Source organism: Pseudophryne corroboree, chromosome 2 (assembly GCF_028390025.1).
Source record: "Pseudophryne corroboree isolate aPseCor3 chromosome 2, aPseCor3.hap2, whole genome shotgun sequence".
In the NCBI taxonomy this organism is placed as follows: domain Eukaryota; kingdom Metazoa; phylum Chordata; class Amphibia; order Anura; family Myobatrachidae; genus Pseudophryne; species Pseudophryne corroboree.
Window position 1 is genome coordinate 230,358,488 of NC_086445.1, and position 22,058 is coordinate 230,380,545.

The 22,058-nt window shown below is 45.5% G+C and overlaps 1 protein-coding gene across 4 annotated transcripts in view; it reads left to right on the forward strand.

Moving 5' to 3' along the window:
• The window catches only part of STAT6 (signal transducer and activator of transcription 6), a 447,399-nt gene that overhangs the window by 283,154 nt on the left and 142,187 nt on the right, over positions 1-22,058 (forward strand). Inside the window, exon 1 of one of the 4 annotated variants that reach the window (XM_063952436.1) lies at positions 5,237-5,306. The exons of the other annotated variants lie outside the window; for them this stretch is intronic. The gene's annotated coding sequence lies outside the window, so the exon portion shown is untranslated. Of the gene's footprint in view, positions 1-5,236; positions 5,307-22,058 lie in introns of those variants that run through there. 4 annotated transcript variants of the gene reach the window in all.

Here is a 22,058-nt window from a genome sequence, read left to right on the forward strand (position 1 = left end):
GACCAAGTAGCTGCTCGGCAAAGCCGTAATGCTGAGACCCCTCGGGCATCCACTGAGGATGCGCCCACCTTTCTGGTAGAATGGGTCTTCACCGATTTCGGTAACGGCAATTCAGCCATAAAATGAGCCTGCTGAATCGTATTACAGATCCAGCGTGCAATAGTCTGCTTGGAAGCAGGAGCCCCAAATCTTGTTGGGAGCATACAGGACAAACAGAGCCTCCGTTGTCCTAATCTAAGCCGTTCTGGCGAAATACATTTTCAAAGCTCTGACCACATCGAGAGACTTCTATTCCATCAAGACTTCAGTAGCCACTGGCACCACAATAGGTTGGTTCATGTGAAACGATGAAACCACTTTTGGCAGAAATTGCTGACGAGTTCTCAACTCTGCTCCATCTGTATGGAAGATTAAATAGGGGCACTTGTGGGACAAAGCCGCCGATTCAGACACCCGCCTTGCGGATGCCAAGGCCAACAGCCACAGTCCAAGTGACGAATTACAACTCTACCTTACGTAAAGTATCAAAACAATGAGATTGCCGGAACTGCAACACCACGTTAAAACCCCATGGAGCTCCAGGAGGGCACAAAGGGAGGTTGGATGTGTAACACTCCTTTTACGAAAGTTTGAATTTTTGTAAAGGAGGCCAATTGTTTTTGGAATAAAACCGATAAGGCTGAATCTGAACCTTAATCGAGCCCAACTTAAGACCCGCATCCACACCATCTTGTGAAAAAAGGAGAAAACAATCCCACTGGAATCTCCGTAGAAGCCTTCCTGGATTCGCACCAAAACACATACTTTCTCCAAATACGGTGGTAATGTTTTTACGTTACTCCTCTACTGGTCTGAAGAAAAGTAGGGATGACTTCACTGGAAATATCCTCTCGGCTAGGATCCGGCATTCATCTGAAGATCCGGATACCAGGTCCTCTTAGGCCAGTCTGGAACAATAAGGATCACCTGAACCTTTGTTTTTCTTATGATCTTTAGCATTTTTGGAAAAAAATGGAAGCGGAGGAGACGCATAGACCGACTGAAACACCCACGGAGTCAGTAGGGCATCCACTGCTATTGCTTGAGGGTCCCTTGACCTTTAACACTATCTCTGAAGCTTCTTATTGAGGCGAGACGTCATCTTGTCTATTATAGGAATCCCTCAACGACTTGTCACTTCTGTGAAAACCTCTGAATGAAGACACCACTCTCCTGGATGAAGAACGTGTCTGCCGAGGAAGCCTGCTTCCCAGTTGTCCACCCCTGGAACGAACACCGCTGATAGAGCGCGCATATGATTTCGTCGCCCAGCGGAAAAACTTTCTGGCTTCTGCCATTGCTGCTTCGGTTTTTGTTTGTAGAAAACCGTTCTAAACGTCCCTTACCTCTAGACCGTTAATGTGGTGACAAGTATCCTAACTTGACCCTCTTCCTTGGAAGTATTCCTCCTGTGTGACAGCTCCCCCGCCTCTAAGGCATGCATCTGTGGTCCCTAGGATCCAGTCCTGGAACCCGAACCTGTGCTTTTGAGAACTGCGCGGCTACCACAGGAGTGAAACTCTGGTCTTGAAAAAACAGGATTATCCCAGGTGGAAACCGGACCAATTGTTCAACTGGTCCCGCTAAAAACACTTTGGCATTTAACCTGCTCACTGAATGGCCTCGTAGGCCGCAACCATCTTTTTCATCAACGGAATGTAATGATGGATTGACCCTATTGCAGATCTGACCCGACTCTGGATCCTCAGAGCTTTTTCCACTGGAAGAAACAAACTCTCAACAGTTCTGTATCTAATAGTATTTCCAACACCAACAACCGCGTCGTTGGGATCAACAGTGATTCTGGCAAGTTCAGGAGCCAACCACTTTGTTGAAGAACTGTCAGGGAGAATCCAACGTTTTGCACCACTTGGTTTCTTGACCTCGCTGTAAACAGGAGAGCGTCCCAGTACAGAATAATAATGACTCTTTTACTAATGAAGGAAAACCATCATACCGCCGTCACTCCGGTGAATTGGTAATGACAATCCTGAATAGCAAACCCAGGTAAGCCTAATGCGGAAGAAACTGTAATTAGACCCCTTTTCTCCTTTTTCAGATTGGAGATCCCTGCGCTTAGAGATTCCAGCTTGTAGTTCAACTTCTTAAGTAGAAATTTTTGGGATTTTAGAGATAGGATTGTTCTGACCGAGCCGTCCGGCCTCAGGAGCATGAAAAAGCTTGAATAACAGCTTCTTCTTCTTCTTCTTCTTCTTCTTTTTTTTTGTGTGACTTGGACAGCAGGACAATGACCTGATCCTGACACAAGTCTTGTATGGCGTCGCATACAACCTCCCCGTCCAGAGGAGAATCGGTGCGGGGAAACATCTGGAAACTGCAGTATGTGCCCCTTGGGACTCTATTCTTAAACTCACTGGTCCATGTCTGTTCCAGGACTGACTGAAGAGTATTATACGTGGTCCCACCGTTGTGGGATCCCGCAAGATAGACCCAGCGTCATGCGGTGGATGTGGCAGAAACAGAGGATGATTTCTGCGTCTGCGAACTTGAAAAGACTGCTGACCTCTTACCTTTTCACCTTCCTCTACCTGCAAAGAAAGGGAAATCTGTATCTATTCGTTCGAAATGACTGCATCCTACAATAATGCGTCACCAACCGTTGTGAGGGAACATAGGGCAAGAAGGTAGACTTACCAGTGGTATCTGCCGAGATCAACTTAACAAGGCCATCCCCAAACCAGGTTTCACCTTCATAGAAAAGAGACTCCAGTTCTTCTCTGAGTCAGCCTCAGCATTCCATTGGTGAATCCACAACGCCCTCCTAGTGGAGACCGCCATGGAATTGGCCCGCGAACCCAAGAGTCCTATATCCCTTGTGGTCGCACGGCAGTCTGCTGCAATGTTATAGATATGACCCAACTTAAAGAGTACCCTGCATACAACTACTCCCCCATGCGCATGTAATGCAAGTATAATCAACGTACACGCGGACACATATTAGAGTATCACATATCTTACTGCATACGATCCTTTGTGACAGGGCCCCGTGCAGAACAGGGGGTGACTCTCACTTTATTCTATCCACGGCGGGAAAAGAATAAACACTCAGAATCCTCTTGAGGATTTGAAAACATCTTGTCACGGCCGCTCAGCACATGAGAAGGAATAACTTTACCTCAGCATTCATTATAAAAAATTTTATATATACATATATATATATACCTTTAAATACACCTATACACACAAATATCTATATATATATACTGTATATAACTCATATATAAATATCCCTTTTGACAGGAACAGCAGGGTCCCTAGTGACATTAATACGTTCTTAATGTGTATGAAACATGTACCTTAATGCCGATTTTGTGGATCTAGTCAGGAAACATTATGGTCGACATAAGAAACAGTATTCGTGTCGATCTCCGGGAGTAGTTACTGGGCAAAATAACATTTATGCAATCCCGAGGGGTCTGAGGGAAATCTATTCTATGAATATGACACCCTCCATAAATATTACTACGTCTGTGTTCGTGCCACAGACCTATGCAACCTTACTATACATACATATACATATAGGTATAGCCCTTTCTGATATGCATCACATTATCATGCCAATTTTTACCCAGTCAGATATTGTTGGTGCCGACAGGGTCACCACCACACGTCTGTGTCTCCCATATAGTTTTCTCTTGGGAAGAACATACATCTACTGATATGTTGACACTTATTCACATGTACCAAGTACCATTAGGAGTTGACTGTGCCGACAGAGTCATTCCAACAGCCGTTTGTGGCAGAGCACTCAGCTTCAGATATGCCGACATACGTGTACCAAACACATTACACTGGCTATAAGGGATACTTGCATACCTACCAACTGTCCCAATTTTCGCGGGACAGTCCCGTTTTAGGGGACTGTCCCGCTGTCCCACCCGCGGGCCGCAGTGTCACGCGGTGGGGGGGGGGGGGGGGGGAGTTGGGAGGCTCCGTCTCTCGCTGCCCTGCTTAGCAGAGCAGCGGTGAATAGACGCTATGCGCATGCGCACAGCGTCTATTCAGTGCAGACAGAGGGGGGGCATGCCAGCGGCTCACAGAGCGCTGGGCATGCCCCCTCAGTGACGAAAACGGGGCGTGGCTCGCGACCGCGGGTCCTCCGTGAAGCCACGCCCCCTTTTCCATAGGTCACACCCCCTTTTCGGGAGCGCGCGCCGCATGTGTCCCTCTTGCCAACGGAACAAAGTTGGGAGGTATGGGATAGACCCCAGTACATTCTGTCAGGGAAACACAGAAGGAGTTTACCAGCTCATTTCCACAGCGCTCATTATATAATGTGCTTTTTTATTTTTAACCTATAATGCGCCAAACAACTGTGCCCCCCCCCCCTCGTTTTTCACTGTGATCTGTACAGCAGTGTTTTGGAAGGACCAGCGTCTCTGTGAGGAGAAAATGGCGCTGAAATGAGCTGTGAGGGGTAAGCCCCGCCCCCTTAATGGCGCGCTTCAGCTCCGCTATTTCTCACATATATTTATACTGGCGGGTATTAAATCTAGTGCCTGGGCACTTATATATTCGTTTGCCAGTCTCTGTTGAGGATTTATATGCTGCCCAGGGCAACCCCCCCCCCCCCCTGCGCCCTGCACCCTACAGTGCCTGTGTGTGTGGGAGCATGGCGCACAGCGCGGCCGCTGTGCGGTACCTCAAAGCCGTCACTGAAGTCTTCTGATCTTCTTCTACTCACCCGTCTTCTGACTTCTGGCTCTGCAAGGGGGGTGACGGCGGGCTCTGGGAACGAGCATCTAGGCGTACCTAGCAATCAGACCCTCTGGAGCTAATGGTGTCCAGTAGCCAAAAAAGCAGAGCCTTGAAACTCACAGAAGTAGGTCTGCTTCTCTCCCCTCAGTCCCACGATGCAGGGAGCCTGTTGCCAGCAGGTCTCCCTGAAAATAATAGACCTAACATAATGTCTTTTCAGAGAAACTCAGTAGAGCTCCCCTGTGTGTGACCAGTCTCACTGGGCACAGAATCTAAACTGGAGTCTGGAGGAGGGGCATAGAGGGAGGAGCCAGTTCACACCCATTCAAAATCTTAAAGTTCCCATGTCTCCTGCGGATCCCGTCTATACCCCATGGTTCTTGAAGCATCCCCAGCATCCTCTAGGACGTATGAGAAAAGGGCATGTTAGGCATGAGGAAGTAGTATCAGGTGCTGGTAGGGTATACATACTGTATCCAGGCGGTTGGGATGCCAACTGTCACACGGACCACGGCATCCCAACATTGAAGATCCCGACATCGAAGGGGGTAAGTATTATCCCGCTCTCCCCTACATCTATACCTTGTGGGGTGGCAGCTAGGGATAACCCCCTCCCCCAGTGCCTAACTTTAGCCCCCTAGTGCCTATCCCTAATGCCCCCTCTCCCAGGCGCTAACCCGTACCCCAATATTCACCTTCAAGATGTCGGTTGTCTGTGATCCGGCGGCAAACCGACAGCCGGGATGTGTAGGACAGCCTATAGTAAAGAGGTGGATGTTGAGAGAGTACTAGAAAGAGTCTAGTCAGGCAGTGTTGGGAGTGAAGAGCAGACAAAAGAAGGAGTGGAGACAGAAGTGAGAGGAGGCATAAGGAATAGGCCAATCCAGTGGTTCCCAAACTTTTTTGAATCGCGGCACCTTAGAGTATCCCAATTTTTTTCACGGCACCCCTAGGCCAAAGAAATCTAGAAAGAAATACTAAATTAATACCCCTTTTCCACTAGCTCTAAAAACACGGGTAAATGCGTGGGGGGGGGGGCGCATTTACCCGTGTTTTCTTCTAGTGGCAACGCCCACCCCTGCAAATTCCCGGATCAAGTGATCTGGGAATCCTACCCGGGTAGATTATCGTGTTGAACATGTTTTCAACCTGGTAAGCTGTGTAGTGTAAACGGAAGCCGTGTCGATGCGATGCGGCTCCCGTTCACTGTGTATGGAAGGGCGGCCCTGGGAGATCATGTGATCTCCCAGTGCCGCCCCTGCTGCGTCAGCAGCAGCGTCACCAACCCGGCAATATGCCGGGTTGGTGAGCGCAGTGTAGAAGGGGGCTCAAGCACGGGTCGCAGCCGTGTCAGGCTCCTGGCTGCAACCCATGCTAGCTAGTGGAAAAGGGGTATAAGTCAATTGTGTTTATAGGTCATCCTTAGGTTCAGTTTTGTGGTGAGGGACAAGATTTGCTTCTGTATGTCCATATATTTTATGATTGGAAGTCACCAGCACTGGTTTTGCCTATTACAATGACCATATATAATTTAATTTGGTCCTGGACCACCAATCCAAGGCACCTCTGCAAGTGTCTCAAGGCACCTCTGAGTGCCTAGTCACACAGTTTGACAACCACTGGGCCAATCAAAGTAGGGTTAGGGAATATACCTCTTGGTGAGGTCCAAGGAGTATGAAGGGGAGGAGTTGGTGATGGCTTTTAAGGTGTGGGGTATTAGCTTGAATGGAATAGTTGGGTAATGGGGAGACTGTGTAGGGATTTGCAAAGTGGTGCAGAGGATGTTTCCTACATTTTCTTTAAAGTCCAGAGAATTAGCACTCATCATCTTTGCATGTCATATTAATTAAGAATGTTTTTTTCTGGGCTATTTGTCAAGAATGCGATGCGGGTTGCACGTGCATGAATGGTAATTCCTAGAGAGCAATTCTTCAGAAAATAAGTGAAAACATAGCCCATATTGTATGATGCAATGGGCTAATGTTATCTAATGCTATGTAAAGCCTTTTTTGGATCTTGGTAAATATTGCATTTTTGAGTCCCTATAAGGTCAAAAATTAGGCAATCCTCCAAAAACTGATGTTTTCTGAGGATTTACCACATTTTTGGGTTTAATAAATAAGTTCCATAGTCAAAAAATGAATATAGAGAAAATAACCTGGCGCGGCGGCGCCAATAAAAATTCCAGTGTACCCTTCTGTGTACAGCCTGCTCTCAATACTACTGGAGGTATCCTACCCCATGCTTGCCTACCTGACCCTCTCCATGAGGGAGAAAATGCTCTGTTCCTGGACTTTCCTGGTAATGTATGATTGCTATCACCTGTGGTGAGCTAGTTAAATGATAAGAAAGGTGTTTCACCACAGGTGATGGCAATCATACATTACCAGGAAAGTCCAGGAACAGAGCATTTTCTCCCTCATGGAGAGGGTCAGGTAGGCAAGTATGTCCTACCCCCACACAAAAATAATTACCAGAAAAAAAGAGAGGAAGTGCTTTTAAACAGTATAAAGTTAATGTACTTCTTTTTGTGTTCATACAGAGCGATAGGTCTTTTTCTTTAATTGGATATATTTTTTAATTGATAACCCCCTTCCTTTATCTCTGACCACGGATAAATCCCTAGTTATACAATTGTAATTTATATTGACTGCTCTGTATGTGTACTCTGTATGCAGTGCGGCTGTGGAATAACTAGGGCTGCAGGCATTTTGATATTACATGCTAACTGAAAGCTGCTGAAAGTGTCTTGAGGTGGGGAAATGCGTATTACCATTACAGTTTCATCCAAAGACACCAGCTGGACACTCATAGCACACATAGGAATATTTGCAGTGCCAAATTGGATTGGAAACAACTATGGATATGGCTGCCTGAGAGCAATATATAGCAGTGGGGAGGATATATTACTGCACACTCTGTGGAGACCGGATGTGGTAACAAAAAACGTAAAAAATTATCAACATGGCCATGTTGTACTATTAATATCTGAAATACTTTTTATTTGGGTGGGTTATTTTGTTTCTGTGCAGGGTAAATACTGGCTGCTTTATTTTTACACTGCAATTTAGATTTCGGTTTGAACACACACCACCCAAATCTAACTCTCTCTGCACATGTTATATCTGCCCCATCTGAAATGCACATGGTTTTGCCCATTAGCTAACAAATTTGCTGCTACGATCAGATCTCAATTAGGCCCAGTGACCCGTGTTGCCCCCGCAATATGGAGGGTCGATACCGGGTTATTTTTGTGATGTGAAAGGGGTATAATAGTGGATATTGAGAGATATTATGCCACAGGATTTCTAATGAGCTTTTATTTACTAAAATTGTACTAAGGCTTGCTTGCATTTAAATAATTTGCAATAAGAAATTATTTCATTTTTGCTTTGCATAATAACATCTAAAGCTACTCTGTTCTCATTTACCAGCTAATTTTCTAGCAGACAGCAGATGGGCTGATATGTTTTCAGTTATTTAAAATGGCTATTTAAACTACATCTATACATGCAAATTATATGTTTTGAGTAGAGATGAGCGGGTTCGGATTTACTCGGTTCTTTATGCCAGAATTATCGCCATTTATTATTTTCTGGATTTTTCTTATTGGCTATCCAAAACACGTGACGTCCGATAGCCAATAATGAGATTCGGGTAAAACCGAACCTTTTGAGTGAAACAGTGTCAATTATATATACAAAGCTTCATCAGGAAGAACAGTAGAAAGCAAGATTTTTGTGTACTATTGGAGTAGAAATTTCAGAATATAAGAGATATATTACAAGTGCTCCACAGATAGATTACAAGCATTCCACAGATAACCCACTTCACCAACAATTCACCACAAGGTGAAGAATAAAGGAAAGAAAATACTGTTTTCAAATATCTCACATTCACAGATATCAGATGGTATTCCAAAAGTTCCTTTTGATAGGATCTGCAACAGAATATTTCCCCTTCATATATATAAGAGCTAAATTAGCTCATAAAGGGGCACACAAGGGAAAATACCATAGTGCAAATTATCGTTTTAAAATGCATAAATTTAATGGTACAGCACAATTACAAACAAAGTAGATAAAAGCGCATATAGAAAGATCCCTTTTCAGGCAATAGCAGCAACAGACAGAGAAGTCCTGGGAACACCCTGGTGGATCTGGGATCACTTAACAATCGGGCTCTGGAACCAGATTCAGTACAGGACCTTCAAAGTAGCAGCAGCCTCTCAATGGGATAGTAAAGACAGGAGAGCAGTACACTTAACGCGTTTCAGACATTTGTCCTTCATCAGAAGCATGTACATTGCTCACCCCAAGCTCCCTCTTTATACCCTGACTAATACAATTGTCACCTGAGCTAAATCGCCGCTAATCAGCATTCGGAATGTCCGCGCCGGCACAGTCCAGTGGAAAGACTGGATCCAAGATGGCCGTGCGTACAGAGCAGTCACTATAAATTACCATTGTATAACTAGGGATTTATCCGCGGTAAGATATAAAATAATGGGGTTATCAATTAAAAATATATCCAATTAAAGACAAATACCCATTGCTCAGTATGAACACAAAAAGGGGTGTTAGTATGTGTTGCCGGCGGTCGGGCTCCCGGCGACCAGCATACCGGCGCCGGGAGCCCACAAAAAGAAGTACATTTCTAATGGCTGTGTGTTTCCTATTTTTATTTAATGTTTCAATGTTTTAGTGTTATCAGCTGATATCTCAATAAGAGAAGTTTAAATAGCAGAGTTCACAGTACCAGAATCTACTATCTCTTCACCAAAACACACTGTGGCTCTTCCTGACCATGCTACTCATTGTGGGCCATAGTAATATATAAAATTTGGACCTCAGTCTGCAGTAGTTAATGGAAATGAGTCCTATTCAGCACAGATAAATACAAGTAGCCAATGTGGGAAAACACTTCTGATTGACCCATGGTCAAAGGAAGTACAGGACTCTAAGCTTTGATCATTCACTTTGTTCATTCCTAATCGTATATATTTTTTTTTTTTTGTATGGAGATTTTGATTTAGTTTTTTTGTTTTCCACATTTGGATATGTAAGCAAATGGTTTTATGGTTACTAAGGGAGTTGATTATTAATTTATAGCTACAGTAAAAGTGAACATGTGTGCTTATTGCTTTCTACCCTTTTGCTAAGTGGACAGTGTTACTACTGGAGTCACAGGCAAAAGTTAGCAAATGTTCCACTACAGGGCTAACAATATTCTTAATTAGTTTATACCGCTTTCAGATCGCAAATGCAGGATCCCACCCGTAAGAGAAACGTGTCCTTACCGGGTGGGATCCGGCATTTGGTCTCCTTTGATGGCTTTTCGACCCGGCAATATACCGGGTCGGTTGCCATAGCAGCGGGGGGCGCAGCAGCAGCAGGGGCGGGGGTGGAGGTGGCGCTGGGAGATGAGCTCATCTCCTGTGCCGCCTCTCCCCATGCTGTGAATGGGAACCGTGTCGCATCGACGCGGCTCCCATTCACACTGCGCCTGACCCGGATTCAACCCGGGTATAATCCTTCTTTTATACCGGGTTGAATTACCGGGTCAGGCAACCCGCTAATTCACGCAAAGTGCTTTCACATCGCACACTGACCCGTGTCGACACGGCAATATGCCGTGTCGATACCGGGTTATTTGTGCGATGTGAAAGGGGGTATTACAGTCACCTGTAGCCACAGTTCATGGAGCGTCAGGTAGAGTTGCTTTAACCACTTAACTGACAATTTTTCCCTTCAAAACTGTTCATGCTGTATAGTTGTTTTAAAAAAATGAAATATTTTATATACGGTAGTTTAAAAAGTATTTAAAAAAAAAATTTTTTAAATAGAATATTTTTATTCGAAAAAGGATCAGCAATACAGACAAATCATTGTACATGAGAAATCAGGTAATACAGGATACGCATTACACCATTTTAGAGTATATGTGAATCTCAGTTACAGAGTATGTTACATCACATGTAGATTCGTACCCGTATGGTTACCAAACTCAAGGCTAATGTCCATAAACAGGTTATATATTGCATAGTAGATTTTTTAATTTTCACCCCAGTTATCGAACAGTGGCAGCTCCACCTAGTAGACAGTAACATAGCCTACAGAAACTCTTATAACACTAATAGAAAAATAAAAACAATAGAAGAAGAAAAAGAAAAAGAAAGAATAGACAACAAGAGGCAGTAGTACATTAAAGCAGAAAATATGGCAGGTGTACATAGTAGCAAGTAATATCACAGCCTGGTATCACACGAACCCATAACACACACCTCTTCTGAGGCACAGTGCTTCTCACATCGCCAGGGCAGTGGAGGAGTACATAGAATCAATCCAAGGGGACCATATTTTCTCATACTTAGACATGGCGTTATTTTTCATGTACACATAGCGGTCTTTAAGGAGTGTATCAGTGACCAGGGCTTTAAATGCCAATATAGAAGGGGAACGTGGGGCCATCCAAGTCCGTGCAATGCACACTTTGGCTAAAGCACAAATAGTACGAGCATAAAGGCCCTCCCACCTGGACCCCGAGGTAGGACCCCCCATTCCCAGTATACAAAATCTCGGAGTCAGCATGCTCCCAGGCAACCCCGTGTGCTCCAGAATCGACCCGACCCCAGACCAAAACACCTGAATGGACGGACACTCCCACACCAGGTGCCAAAAGGATCCCCCGTCAACCTCGCATTTAGGGCAACTAGCTGCACTGCCAGCCCTAAACCTGGCCAACCGAGCCGGTGTCATATAGGATCGATGCAAGATAAAGAGCTGTATTTGTTGAAATCGGAGTGACTTGGTCACCACACTTGGGTATTCCAGGGCAAGTTCCCAATCCTCCTCACTCTTGGGGCCCAAGTCACCCTCCCAACGCCCACGGAGACCCGACAGAGGGTCTGCATGAAGTGTTTTTAATAGGTACGAGTAGGTAAAAGATATCACCTAAACCCGGCCCAGCGAACTCATAAAGGTCTTTATGGGGAAGTGGAGGAGCGCCGGGGGCGAGTCCCGGAATTGCGATTGCAGGGCATGCCGGAGTTGCAGGAACCTAAAAAAGTAAGAATTAGGTAAACCAAATTCCTCTTTCAGCTGCTGGAACGACTTCAGTGTACCATTGCTGTACAATTGGGATATGGAGACTATGGAGTATGGAGCCCACACCACCCCGCCCTCAAGGGCCCCCAGTTCAGGTAGAGAAGTAGAGTGCCAGAGGGGAGTGTCCGGGTCCAATCCATCAAACCAAAGCAGGGCTCTCAAAGCGAGCCATATCTTTATGGCCTGGAAGACAAGAGGGGGAGAATATCGAGAAACATTCCCACTCAACAAAACCTGCACCGGAGAGAGGCCCGGATAGTAGCACTGGAGAAACGCCCATTGTAATGTGCCGGTATCCCCGCCCTGTATCCAGGTGCTGAGGTGTGATAGCTGGGACGCATAATAGTACATTTGGAAGTTGGGAAGGGCTAGACCTCCATCAGCTTTCAGCCTAGTGAGAGTGTTCAGCCCTATTCTAGGCCGCCTGTTGGCCCAGATCAGGGACGACAATATACCATTCAATTTCCTAAAGAATGCCGGGAAAATATAGACCGGGGATTGTAAAACAATATATAGTAACTTGGGCAGAATTATCATCTAATGAGACTAACCCTGCCAGTCACTGTCAGAGGAAGCTTGCACCACGCTCTCGACTTGCGTATAATCAGCTGCATCAGTGGGTCTAGATTCAGGGGTATGAAGTCAGAGGGGTCGTTTTTAACCTGAATTCCAAGATATTTAAACTGGTCAGTCCAACATAGCGGCAAGGAGAGCCTCGGAGTCCGAGGAGGAGGGCCAATAACGGGCATTATAAATGACTTGGGCCAGTTGATGCGGAGACCAGAAAAGCCACCAAATTCCTCAATGACCTACAGCAAGACTGGCATAGCCACAGCATAATCATGGAGGAAAAACAGCATGTCGTCCACACAAAGGACAATTTTGTCTACGCAAGGGCCCGTAGCAATTCCCTCGATGTCCGGGCACGTCCTAATCAGGCAGGCCAAAGGCTCTATGGCTATAGCAAATAGGGCAGGGGAGAGGGGACAACCCTGTCTAGTACCCCGAGACAGGGTGAAGGAAGATGAAATGTAACCATTTACCAAGATCCTGGCACAAGGAGTCTGATACAGCAGTCTGATCCACTGTATGAAATTAGGGCCAAAGCCCATGCATCTCATGACTCCCCAAAGGTAGGACCATTCAACGCTATCAAACGCCTTAACCGCATCCAATGAGACCACGACCGAGTCTGAGGGGAAGGCATGTGGAGCCTGTAGAATAGTATACAGCCGGCGCAGATTAATAGACATGGACATACCCGGCATAAAGCCGGATTGATCCTGATGTATTATGGACTTGATAACCGAGTTAAGCCGAAGCGCCAGAATCTTTGCCAGGATCTTGGCATCAGTAGAAATAAGGGAGATCGGCCTACAGGACTCCAAGAGTCTGGGGTCCTTACCGGGCTTTGGTAACAATAATATATAACAGCCTCGGACATCGAGGGAGGAAGTTGATTAGTAGTAAACGTATCTGTAAACATCTTAAGCAACTGAGGGCCAAAGAACTCAATATGCGCTTTATACAGCTCAGCAGGGATGCCATCACAACCCGGAGATTTACAGCTGGGGGACAGACCCACAGCCGCAGTCACCTCCTCCAAAGTCAAAGGTGCCTCCAAAAGATTGCAAGCCTCAGAGGAGAGTCTGGAGAGGGGAACACTATTCAAGTATACATCTAAGTCTGCCACGGAGCACGCCAGCCGAGACCCATACAGATCCCTAAAATACGAAAGGAACAACTGCGCAATGTCTGGGGTGTTGTCTACAATGGAGCCATCAGGACCAGACATCTGCACAACCGTAGACCCAGGCCGGTCGTAATGCACTAAATGGGCCAACAAACTTGCCGGTCTATCTGCCTGCATGTACAAACTAGTGGCCCGAAACAAAAGGGAGCGTGCGTTTTTTTATCGGAGAGGTGAGCCAGCCATGCCGCCTGAGCCGTCAGCCACTGCGATTTAAGAGCAGTGGTGCCTTCCGCCAAATAACCGATCTCGAGGTCCCTAAACTCGGATTCAAGCATTCTCTCCTTCTCCCTGCTTGACATTTTGTGCGCAGCAATTTTACCAATCAGCGTACCACGTAGAAAAGCTTTAAATGAGTCCCAGATGACAGGAGCCGTGGCCGAGCCCACATTATCTGCAAAAAAACCCTCCCACTTAGTTGTCAGGTCTGAACAGTTGCCCAACTGAGCTAGCCAGGATTGATGTAGCTTCCAATACGACTGTCCCCTCTGGCACTCCACCTCCAGGGATAACAGCAAGGGTGAATGGTCAGACACCCCCCGCGCCTCGTAGTGAACATCTAGAATTCTAGGCAGGAGCACAGGGGAGACCAGGGCCAGGTCGATTCTGGAGAATGAGCCATGTGTACCGGAGAAGCACGAGAACTGCCTAAGTGTAGGGTGTCGAACTCTCCATGCATCCACCCACTGCACACTACTCAGGAAATCTGCAAATTTAGATGGGGTACCCCCTACCCCGGGAGCCAAAGGGGACCTCCACCTATACAGAGACGCATCCAACACATTATTAAAGTCCCCCAAGCAAATAACAGGGGTATGGGGGGAGGAGGCAATAAATGAGGTGGCTTTCTGCAAAACATCATATGAGAAAGGTGGAGGGACATATACTGATAGCAGGAAAAAATTACGAGAATTCAATTTGCATTCCAAAAACACAAACCTACCATAAGGGTCAGTATTTACCGTAAGCAATTCAAACTGGACAGATCTTTTGATCATGACTGACACCCCTCGGGAGAAGGAGGAGTGAGAGGAATGATACGTCCATCCCACCCAAGGCCTGCGGAGCGACAGCAGTCTATTACCCTCTAAATGAGTCTCACTCAGACAAACGGGTGTAGTATGGCTGACCGGCGGTCTCCTGACCGCCGGTCAGCTTACCGACGCCGGGATCCCGGCAGCATACAGACGCCGGGATCCCGGCGGGGAGGGGCGAGTGCAGCAAGCCCCTTGCGGGCTCGCTGCGCTCGCCACGCTGCGGGCTCGGTGGCGACCTGCGGTCGCCACGGGTTCTATTCCCACTCTATGGGTGTCGTGGACACCCACGACTGGAAATAGTCCCTGTTGGTCGGCATGCCGACCATCGGGATAGCGAGCCTTCGGGACGATGGAGGAGGTCATGTGACTGTCGGTCAGCAGACCGCCGGGCACATGAATACCACTCAGACAAACAATATCCGGGTCGTATTTCTTAACCATTTTAAGTACCAGGGATCGCTTACTTTATTATTGATACCCCAGACATTCCACGCCAAAAATTTTAAGGCAGGCATGGTATCCAAGTGGTCATCCGGGACAAATTACATAAACACCACGCAGGATGAATAAAGGACCTCGCAATCAAAAACGCCTGAGCCCCCACCCGCCCACACCAAACATTATCCCGAAGACAATGTCGTCCGCAGACCCCGGGCCACAAGCCTATCCGGCCTGAACAGCACATCAACACCTCACATTAAAAAAAACAGAAATATAGAAAACAATAAACTGAATAAAGAAAAACAGAACCCGCATAGAAACTAGTGATGAGCGGGTTCGGTTTCTCGGAAACCGAACCCCCCCGAACTTCACCCTTTTTACACGGGTCCGAGCCATACTCTGATTCTCCCGTATGGCTCGGGTAACCCGAGCGCGCCCGAACGTCATCATCCCGCTGTCGGATTCTCGCGAGATTCGGATTCTACATAAGCAGCCGCGCGTCGCCGCCATTTTCACTCGTGCATTGGAAATGTTAGGGAGAGGACGTGGCTGGCGTCCTCTCCGTTATTGTTGAACTTGATTGTGCTGTGCACTATTGCTTAATTGTGGGGAGGGCTGGGGAGCAGCTGTATAATATAGGAGGAGTACAGTGCAGAGTTTTGCTGATCAGTGACCACCAGTTATCCGTTCTCTGCCTGAAAAAAACGCTCCATATCTGTGCTCAGTGTGCTGCATATATCTGTGCTCACACTGCTTAATTGTGGGGACTGGGGAGCAGCTGTATTATATAACAGGAGTACAGTGCAGAGTTTTGCTGACAGTGACCACCAGTATACAGTACGTTGTCTGCCTGAAAAACACTCCATATCTGTGCTCAGTGTGCTGCTTTATTGTGGGGACTGGGGACCACCAGTATAATATTATATAGGAGGAGTACAGTGCAGAGTTTTGCTGACCAGTGACCACCAGTATATAATATATAGCATTACGGTACAGTAGGCCACTGCTGTACCTACCTCTGTGTCGTCATTAAGTATACTATCCATCTACATTCTATACCTGTGGTGCATTTTAGTTTTGCAGTTTGCTGACACAGTGACCACCAGTATACTATATATAATAGCAGTACGGTACGGAAGGCCACTGCTGTACCTACCTCTGTGTCGTCATTAAGTATACTATCCATCTACATTCTATACCTGTGGTGCATTTTAGTTTTGCAGTTTGCTGACACAGTGACCACCAGTATACTATATATAGCAGTACGGAAGGTCACTGCTGTACCTACCTCTGTGTCGTCATTAAGTGTACTATCCATCTACATTCTATACCTGTGGTGCATTTTAGTTTTGCAGTTTGCTGACACAGTGACCACCAGTATACTATATATAATAGCAGTACGGTACGGAAGGCCACTGCTGTACCTACCTCTGTGTCGTCATTAAGTATACTATCCATCTACATTCTATACCTGTGGTGCATTTTAGTTTTGCAGTTTGCTGACACAGTGACCACCAGTATACTATATATAATAGCAGTACGGTACGGAAGGCCACTGCTGTACCTACCTCTGTGTCGTCATTAAGTATACTATCCATCTACATTCTATACCTGTGGTGCATTTTAGTTTTGCAGTTTGCTGACACAGTGACCACCAGTATACTATATATAGCAGTACGGAAGGCCACTGCTGTACCTACCTCTGTGTCATCATTAAGTATACTATCCATCTACATTCTATACCTGTGGTGCATTTTAGTTTTGCAGTTTGCTGACACAGTGACCACCAGTATACTATATATAATAGCAGTACGGTACGGAAGGCCACTGCTGTACCTACCTCTGTGTCGTCATTAAGTATACTATCCATCTACATTCTATACCTGTGGTGCATTTTAGTTTTGCAGTTTGCTGACACAGTGACCACCAGTATACTATATATAGCAGTACGGAAGGTCACTGCTGTACCTACCTCTGTGTCGTCATTAAGTGTACTATCCATCTACATTCTATACCTGTGGTGCATTTTAGTTTTGCAGTTTGCTGACACAGTGACCACCAGTATACTATATATAATAGCAGTACGGTACGGAAGGCCACTGCTGTACCTACCTCTGTGTCGTCATTAAGTATACTATCCATCTACATTCTATACCTGTGGTGCATTTTAGTTTTTCAGTTTGCTGACACAGTGACCACCAGTATACTATATATAGCAGTACGGAAGGCCACTGCTGTACCTACCTCTGTGTCATCATTAAGTATACTATCCATCTACATTCTATACCTGTGGTGCATTTTAGTTTTGCAGTTTGCTGACACAGTGACCACCAGTATACTATATATAATAGCAGTACGGTACGGAAGGCCACTGCTGTACCTACCTCTGTGTCGTCATTAAGTATACTATCCATCTACATTCTATACCTGTGGTGCATTTTAGTTTTGAAGTTTGCTGACACAGTGATCACCAGTATACTATATATAGCAGTACGGAAGGCCACTGCTGTACCTACCTCTGTGTCGTCATTAAGTATACTATCCATCTACATTCTATACCTGTGATGCATTTTAGTTTTGCAGTTTGCTGACACAGTGACCACCAGTATACTATATAAAGCAGTATGATACGGAAGGCCACTGCTGTGCCTACCTCTGTGTCGTCATTAAGTATACTATCCATCTACATTCTATACCTGTGGTGCGCCTCTTTTTTTCTTTGCATCATGTGCTGTTTGGGGACAATTTTTTTGAAGTGCCATCCTGTCTGACACTGCAGTGCCACTCCTAGATGGGAAAAGAAAAAGAGAAAAGAATGTCTCTTTGCTGGCGCACAATTGATAATTTAAAAATTAACCTTTAATAAATTCATTAAAATTGTCTTAACACGAAATAAGATATATGTTGTACTTATGAAATATAATTACCATATATAGTAAATGGAAATAAAACTGTTAATATCAAGGTACGCTACCTGTGTCGTATTTTATTTGGTCCAAATTGAATGTATCAGTTAATCTAGTGTTGAAATACTGACCGCTGTATAGTATTAATTGAGTATATTCTCATAATTAATTTATCAAAGATCAGGAATCTGGCAATAGTTTCAGCATTCTACAATAATTTCCCTTACTCCACGCCAAATAATGTGATTCCCTACAGTAACCATTCTTATTATAATATAGTACAGTATGGTTACCGGGGACAGCTCTGATGAGAAGAGAAAAAACGTCTAGTGTATCTCCTTATGAAGGAGATATTTATGAGCTGAATGCTAAAAATAGTTTCAGCATGTAAATAAATGCTGAGTGTTAGTTGAATAATGCAGATACATAGGGATATCTAACAATTCTCCCACTATTCTGATTCTTGCACATTTGCATATATCCTCATAATTGGTGCAAATTGTGTATTATTCATATGTCCCCACTAAAGTAGTTATATGTGCATTTAAACCACTTCAAGTGGGGAAGAGGGAATGTAGCTTTACACAATAAGGGAATACAGCTTTACACAATAACTGCATTTATTAGTAACATGCAGCTCTATTCTAGTTCTTGCACATTTACATATATCCTCATAATTAGTGCAAGTTGTGTATTGTTCATATATCCCCACTAAGATAATTGTATATGCATTTAAAGACGCTTCAAGTATGGGAAAAAAGGAGTATAACTTTACACAATAATTGCATTTATTGATAGCATGCAGCTATTAGGTTGCTCCTGCAGTAGTCACTCCCTTAGTTACAAATCAGTTAGTATAATCTTCCACTGTAGCTATTGTTGTTGTTGTAATAGCATACAATGTTGCTGCTGGGGAGAGCTTTTCATAGAATGAGAGGAAGTACCAGGTGTGTCTGTATCTTAAATAGTTGTAAGCTAAATTGTTATTAAGTTATTCTGTAGTACAGCCTGTTATCCTGCTGTACTACAGGCTGCACATATAACTACTTTAGTGGGGACATATGAATAATACACAATTTGCACCAATTATGAGGATATATGCAAATGTGCAAGAATCAGAATAGTGGGAGAATTGTTAGATATCCCTATGTATCTGCATTATTCAACTAACACTCAGCATTTATTTACATGCTGAAACTATTTTTAGCATTCAGCTCATAAATATCTCCTTCATAAGGAGATACACTAGACGTTTTTTCTCTTCTCATCAGAGCTGTCCCCGGTAACCATACTGTACTATATTATAATAAGAATGGTTACTGTAGGGAATCACATTATTTGGCTTGGAGTAAGGGAAATTATTGTAGAATGCTGAAACTATTGCCAGATTCCTGATCTTTGATAAATTAATTATGAGAATATACTCAATTAATACTATACAGCGGTCAGTATTTCAACACTAGATTAACTGATACATTCAATTTGGACCAAATAAAATACGACACAGGTAGCGTACCTTGATATTAACAGATTTATTTCCATTTACTATATATGGTAATTATATTTCATAAGTACAACATATATCTTATTTCGTGTTAAGACAATTTTAATGAATTTATTAAAGGTTAATTTTTAAATTATCAATTGTGCGCCAGCAAAGAGACATTCTTTTCTCTTTTTCTTTTCCTGTATAACACAATTTGTCTCTGGTAGCACCCCCGAACGTCCTATAATTAATATATAATGTAATTGATGGACATTTGTTGGGGCCTCTTCTCATAAATACCCAGGATTCAATAGCTTGTGCAGAACATATCCCCTTTCCCCCTTTCCCTGGATATCTTAAACCACTCCTAGATGGGCCAGGTGTTTGTGTCGGCCACTTGTGTCGCTTAGCTTAGTCACACAGCGACCTTGGTGCGCCTCTTTTTTTCTTTGCATCATGTGCTGTTTGGGGACAATTTTTTTGAAGTGCCATCCTGCCTGACACTGCAGTGCCACTCCTAGATGGGCCAGGTGTTTGTGTCGGCCACTTGTGTCGCTTAGCTTAGTCACACAGCGACCTTGGTGCTCCTCTTTTTTTCTTTGCATCATGTGCTGTTTGGGGACAATTTTTTTGAAGTGCCATCCTGTCTGACACTGCAGTGCCACTCCTAGATGGGCCAGGTGTTTGTGTCGGTCACTTGTGTCTCTTAGCTTAGTCACACAGCGACTTTGGTGCTCCTCTTTTTTTCTTTGCATCATGTGCTGTTTGGGGACAATTTTTTTGAAGTGCCATCCTGCCTGACACTGCAGTGCCACTCCTAGATGGGCCAGGTGTTTGTGTCGGCCACTTGTGTCGCTTAGCTTAGTCACACAGCGACCTTGGTGCGCCTCTTTTTTTCTTTGCATCATGTGCTGTTTGGGGACTATTTTTTTGAAGTGCCATCCTGCCTGACACTGCAGTGCCACTCCTATATGGGCCAGGTGTTTGTGTCAGCCACTTGTGTCGCTTAGCTTAGCCATCCAGCGACCTCGATGCAAATTTTAGGACTAAAAATAATATTGTGAGGTGTTCAGAATAGACTGGAAATGAGTGTAAATTATGGTTATTGAGGTTAATAAAACTATGGGATCAAAATGACCCCCAAATTCTATGATTTAAGCTGTTTTTTTAGGGGTTTTTGTAAAAAACACCCGAATCCAAAACACACCCGAATCCGCCGAAAAATTTTCGGTGAGGTTTTGCCAAAACGCGTCCGAATCCAAAACACGGCCGCGGAACCGAATCCAAAACCAAAACCCGAAAAATGTCCGGTGCACATCACTAATAGAAACCAACAATACCCAGATACCAACCCCCCTCCCCGTATACCTTCCCAAACAGCGGCATACACATATCCCTAACAAAACCCAACCCTGGAGATCCAAGTGCCTACGGCAAACAAATGTGTAGCATAAAGACCTAGAGTCCCAATGCAAAAAGAAACCCTAGAGGTATATAACACAACGCAACAAAGTCCAGAACCACCGTAACAAGTGGGTGCTCCCCGGACATATACTTGCATGCTGAAGGCCCATGTAGAAGGAAGATCAGGATATCAGTCCAGAGCAAGTTGACGGTTGCCTGGAGCATATCTGTCCAGCCAGGCCGCCGCCGCCTCCCGTGGAGAACTGAAGAACTTGGTTTCCCCGTCTGCCACCACCCGCAATCTGGAGGGGAACAACATCGAGTAGGGAAGATTCAAGTCACAAAGACGCCATTTAATAGGCAGAAACTGGGCCTGGTCCTTCTGGACGTCCGCTGCAAAATCTGGGAACGCCGACACCCGAACACCATTCCGAAGCAGGGGGCCCTTCGTGCGATCCAGGCGTAGCACAGAGTCCCGGTCTTTGTAATGCAAAAATTTAGCTATGAAAGTTCGTGGTGGGGCGCCTGGAGGTAAAGGCCGGAAAGGTACTCTGTGGGCCCGCTCCACCGCAAACTGGGAGGTGAAGGATTCTGCACCATACGCCTCCTTGAGCCATGATTCCAAGAAATCTTCAGGGTGCGCCCCCTCTTCCCTTTCAGGCAGCAGTGCCGTTTCTAGCGGCGGGCGAGCCGTGCAACCGCACGGGTCGCCCGCCGCGGCACTTTGTTACTCCTTCTCGCTTCTCCCGAGCGCTCCTGCTCGGGGGGGGCGGAGTTTTGCGGAATGACGCGTTGCTTCGTGACGTCACGACGCAAACGCGTCATTCCGCGAAACTCCGCCCCCCCGAGCAGGAGCGCTCGGGAGAGGCGAGAAGGAGATAAGCATGAAGGAGGAGGCGGCCGGCGCGAGGGACGTGAGGCGGCGGGACCGAAGAGCGAGAAGACGTAAGTATTCTCTCTCTCTACCCCTTCCTTCCCCTCAACTTGAAACCTGCCTGCCGCTGCCGCACTGTGTAAAATGGGGACACCTGCCTATGGGGATACCTGCCTGCCGCACTGTGTAAAATGGGGGCACCTGCCTGCGTACTGTGTAATATGGGGGCACCTGCCTGCGTACTGTGTAATATGGGGGCACCTGCCTGCGTACTGTGTAATATGGGGGTATCTGCC